Raw genomic sequence first — 6,000 nt, 5'->3', positions numbered from 1 at the left:
ACGTAGAAATGAACTTATGTCATGGAACTTCACATTACAGAGGTGGTGATGGTGGGGAGATAGATAATGAATAAATGACACAGCAATTTCAGATGATACTTGCTATCAAACAGCATAATTAATAAGAAATGACTAATAGGACAGGGAACTATATTCAATATCCTGGGACAAAGCATAATGGAAAAGAATTTTTTAAAAAGAATGTATATATGTGTATAACTGAGTCACTTTGCTGTGTGACAGAGATTGGCATAACACTGTAAATCAACCATATTTCAGTTTAAAAAAATAGATGACCAGAGACCTACTTTAGATCGGGTGGTGATGGAAGGAATTTCTAAAGAGAGGAATATATGAAATGAGACATGAAAGACAGGAAGGAGCCACCAGGCATGGATTCACAGAGGAGCATTTCAGCGAATGGAACAGTAGATGCAAAGGTCCAGAGGTAGGAACAAGTCGGGCAGATTTATGGAACCAAAAGAAAACCTGTGTGGCTGAAGCCTAGTAAGCAGAAAGGGGAGAATAGTAGGAGATAAGGTCAAACAGATAGAATAAACTAGATCAGGAAGAGCCTGCAAGATATTTGGATTTGATTCTAAGACAATGGGAAGTCATAGGAGGATTTTAAGCAGGGGAGTAGTATCATAATATGGTTAACATTATTGAAAAATGTATTCTGGTTGCTGTGTGAAGAACACTTTAGACAAATGATCGAATAGAAACAGAGAGAAACATTTAGGAGACTTCTGTGGAGGTCCAAGCAGAAGATGATGGTGGTTTGGTCAAGAGTGGTAGCAGATGAAAAGAAAAGTAGATAGATACGAAGGCTTTTTCCAGTACATTGGTTCTATGATTGTCCAAGGAAATTAATATTTTTATTTCCAAAAGAAAAATAATGTAGGCATGCAAGAAGCATGAACATATAACTTTTAATGCCTATGACTTCACAATGGCTTGTACACTTACATTATATGGAGAAAGGGAAAGGCATTCTTTGAAACAAGAGCACTAGTGAAATCAGTGTCATATGCTGTTATGGAATGGTCTCGATGGAGATGTGTTCTCTGCTTTGTACATTGACAATGGTTCTTTTCTTCTCAGTCCTCTGAAGTTGCACCATGCTTATTAGTGATGAGGCTAGAAAGATAATTTATGGCACATCATGCAGACCCTTGTATGATAGGCTAAGGACACCATATTTTATTTTATAGGGGAGTAATGGAAGATTTTTCTGAGCAGATTAATACTATGCTTACACATTTTTATTAAAAATGTTAATTTGGTAAAGAATGGATCAAAAAGGGAGAGATCCTGGAGATAAGAGAATTACTTATAAAACTCTTAGTTATCCAGGCAAGAAGTAATAAGGCTTTAGACTAGGAAAGAGACAGAGATGAGAAAGGAAGGAACTGATGAGATGAGAAAGTTAGGAGGCTGACTTACAGCCTCTAACACAACTTACAGATGAAACTGACTGGAATTAGCAAGTGGAATAGAGGTAGACAAAGGTTGTTTCTGAGATTTTAAATCGAAAAGTAGGATGCTTATTAAGGGAAAGCAGAGAACAGACAAGGAGATGGTTTGGGGCAAGGGGAAATAGAATGGATCTGTTTCACAATGATGGGAATTATACTTAACATTTCTGAACTATACCATTAAAAATGGTTAAGATGGTAAATTTTATATTATATGTTTTTAATCACAATTTTTAAAAAAAGAGAGGAAATAAAGGAAAGGGTAATAAAGGCAAGCTATTTTGTGTTAGCAGCTGCAATCTGCCAAAGGACAGGCTGGAGAGAGAGAATGCCTTAGTACCATCAATTACAGGACAAGTCAAGGAGACCCTGGTAACTATTCAGCTTAAGTTCTGTAAGACTGAAGCACAGTATCTAATGGTCTCTGCCTGTCCAAAAGCCAGCCCTCCAAGAAACCCTCTGGTGTTTTATTTTACTCTGGACTTCTGAAGAAATACATTACATATTAAAAAAACAATAAGCACCAAGTAATAGACAAAACTATCCTCACCCAAATGCCCAGACCTCTGCTAATGTGCTAGAGGAGCCATGATGAAGTGACACCTCACCTAGATGGCTTTGGCCTGGCCATTGCCTGAACTGTTTAACTACTCAGGTTTTCTGAGCACCAGCCTAGCTGGCTCCCTGTGAGGGTGATTTATTGGTGTGTTTCTCACTAGTCATGGTTATCCCTTCTTTATCAGTCATTTCCCTCGTCTCTCTCTCTCTCTGTAATTCAGCCATATTGAGGTATAATTGACAAATAAAATTGTAAGATATTTAAAATGTACATCTTGATGATTTAATATACATGTACATATGAAAGGCTCCCTCCCATTAGTCAATGACCACATCCATCACCTTGCATATTCATCTCTTCTCTTTGTGTGTGGACACTTAAATTCTACTCCCCTATAAAATTTCAATTATACAATACCATGTTACCAATTTCTACCCCACACCCCCCCGCCATTTCCTATTACATTTTCCAAGCAACCACTCATCTTTCTACCACTCTAGATTAGTCTGCATTTTTTATAATTTAAAAAAATTTATTTATTTTTGGCTGTGCTGGGTCTTTGTTGTTTCAAGGACTTTTCTCTAGCTACAGTGAGCAAGGGCTGCTCTCTAGTTGCAGTGCGTGGGTTTCTCATTGCAGTAGCTTCTCTTATTGTGGAGCAGAGGCTGTAGGGCAAATGGACTTCAATAGCTGCGGCAAGAGGGCTCATTTGTCTTGGCTCCTGGGCTCTAGAGAACAGGCTCAATAGTTGTAGCATACAGACGTAGTTGCTCCACAGCATGTGGGATCTTTCCAGACTAGGGATCAAACCCATGTCTCCTGCATTGGCAGGCGGATTCTTAACCACTGGACCACCAAAGAAGCCCTAGAATTTTTTGTATGAATGAAATCATATACAGTACGTACTTTTTTTTGTCTGTGTCATTTCATTCAATATAATGTTTTTGAGGGTTTTTTCCCAAATTGTTCATTTATCAAGTTCATTTCTTTTCTTTTCTTTTTGCTAAGTAGTATTCCATTGCATGAATGTACCATATTTTGCTTACCTGTTCACCTGTAGGTGGTCATAAGGGTTGTTTCCAGTTGCTGTTAAATCCCAAAGTTATGCCCAACTCTTTTGCAAAGCCATGGACTGTAGCCCACCAGGCTCCTCTGTCTATGGGATTTCCCAGGCAAGAATACTGGAATGGATTGCCATTTCCTTCTCCAGGGGATCTTCCTAACCCAGGGACTGGACTTGGTCTCCTGCATTGCAGTTCTCCTGCATCCACCAGGGAAGCCCTTCCAGTTCTTACCTTTTACAAAGAAAGCTGCCATTAACATTTAATACAAGTCCTTGTATGAACATATACTTTCATTTTTTTGGAGGTAAATACTTAGAAATGAAATGACAGGTTCACATGATAAGTCCCAGGAAGGGGGGATTTGGGTTCTAATTAGTGAAAAACTTCAAAATCATTGAATAAATTTTAATCCTTTTTAGTTTAAGATAGACTAAAAAATTAAAAAATTTTAAACATTTATGTTCCCAATTTAGTTGGGATCTCTCCCAACTATGATAGTATAAAAGTATGATCAGTATACTGGATGTCCTTAGTTTGTCTTTTGGGGGCTTCTCTTGTTGCTCAGCTGGTAACAGAATCCGCCTGCAATGTGGGAGACCTGGGTTCGATCCCTGGGTTGGGAAGATCCCCTGGAGAAAGGTAAGGCTACCCACTCCACTATTCTGGCCTGGAGAATTCCATGGACTGTATAGACCATGGGGTTGCAAAGAGTGGGACATGACTGAGCGACTTTCACTTTTGCTTTAGTTTGTCTCTAATAGTTGTCACTTCCTCTTTAATATTTTAGATTTCTTTTCGATTTTAAAGTTTCCTTCTTTTTCACCTTCTAGGTCTGTTAAGGTGGTTTCTGTTTGTTTGTTCACTCTTGTGTTCCAGTCTCTGAATTTTTTCCTTTATTTCTAGTTCTTTTATGAGTTCTGTCACTTTATTTCAAGTATCTCTACTTCTGATTTCTACTATTATTTTATGTCTTGTATCATTTAAAAGTGTTTTTCAGCTCATTTTGGAGCAGAATAGCCTTCATCTGTTTCTGGTGTGCTTTCATTTTCACTGTTTGTAAAAATGTTATCTGCTTCTCATTCTCCTTTTCCTCATGATAACCTTTATTGGATTTAATCTTGATGCTTTTCTGTTGCTTATTTTTATGGGATGTTGGTTTTCCTGAAATTTTATGAGAGAGGTGAGTCATGTTTAAAAATGCCATGTCTTGCTTTCCCACAGTTTCCTGACATTGTTCCCTTCCCCCATTTAATCCGACTCTGTCTTTCCTTGGCTCTATTGATCACCATCACCAGGTGGACACAAATGAGCAACTAAGCATAGCACACACCAGGTGGATAGTTCTCTCAGGAGGGAGACAGGCTGCTTCTGGTTGCTTTCTTAAAGTCCATCAAAAATAATTGATGGCACATATTGTCTGCAGTTTGAGAGGTCTTGGCACTCAGGACCACTGAATAAAGACCTCCTCTGTGAACTCTAGGCTTCTTTACTTAAAAAAAAAACACGTTTCTTTAGGGGAGCAGTCTAGGCTGGAATCACCCTCTGAGCTGTGCTCTCTCAGTGCTGTTTTTCCTTTTCTCCAACCGGATATAAAATTTAGTCTCAGGTCAAAAAAGAAGGAGACTATTGAGTTCCACTCAAGAGGCTGTCACATGGCACAGTAACCAGGACATTCACAAAGTGAGTATCACTCCACCACTCTTCAAATGATAAAGAGCAAGGCATTTTACCTTCCTATGCTCAGAGACAAATTCCATTTGTCTAGCAAATTGTTTCCAAATGCATCATAACTTAATTTTTTAAAAGTAAAGAAGATAGGGCATGGGCTTTCCAGTTCCATTTGGTAAGCATCACACCATTTTTACCTGACACCCTGTCCCTTCCTGTACATGCACAATCTGCTTGGCTTCTGAAAGCTTTTGAGTTTGATACCCTGGAACTGGGTAATTTTCCCATTTTATGGAAATATAATTGATATATAGCATTGTAGAAGTTTAAGGTGTACAACCTGATTCGACAGACATATATATTGCAAGAGGATCACCACCCTGTTTTGTTAATACCCATCACCTGGGACTAAGCTATTTTTAAGGCCATGTTTTTCACGGTGCATGTGTGCGGATTGTTGAAGTGACGATGCCTGGTCTCCGTGCCAGGTTAATTTAATCAAGAATCATGAGCCGTAGCCTAGGAAACTGGGCTTTTAATAAGTGCTCTGGAGGGTTTGATCACTCACCAAAACCTGAAAACTCCTGCTAAGGTAAGTTCCAACAGTATCATTCTAATATGAATGATTGGGGGATTAAGGATTGCTAAAGATGTTCATTTTGTCCATCTGCTATGACTCAGAGAAGGGAAGGACAATTTTCTTATTTTTTAAACAGGTTATTAGAAACAAGGCTGAACAGTCTTTCTCAAAACAGGGCATTAGGACGCAAAAAACATCATGTATGTAGAGAATCCTTAGATTGTGCGGATGCTGGAGAGAAATTCCAGAGATCACAGGTAGCATGACTACTTCTGCCAGTAATAAATACCATTCATTAATCATCCTGTGCCAGGCAGGATGTATGGACTTTAAATCACCTCATTTGAGTCTTCTACAGCCTTCAGAGGCACGTATGACTATCTCCTATTATAAATAAAGGTTCAGAAAGGTTAAGTAAATTTTTAAATGCCCCATAGCCGATGAGTTGTTGGGTTAGGATTCAAACTCAGTTCTGAATGATGCCAAAGTTAGCCAGACCACCTCTGCTCTCTGACTGGGGTGATCAGCGCGTGGAAAGGAGACAGTGTGGTCTGGTAGCGGGGGCTTATGGTTCTGTTGGGTCACACTCTTTGCCCATAGCTGGGGAGAGGAAACACAGAATAGAGGTCTGTTTAGTAAGCACTTCAAGGA

This window comes from Muntiacus reevesi, chromosome 2, assembly GCF_963930625.1.
Source record: "Muntiacus reevesi chromosome 2, mMunRee1.1, whole genome shotgun sequence".
NCBI lineage: Eukaryota > Metazoa > Chordata > Mammalia > Artiodactyla > Cervidae > Muntiacus > Muntiacus reevesi.
This window is presented reverse-complemented; position numbering follows the sequence as displayed.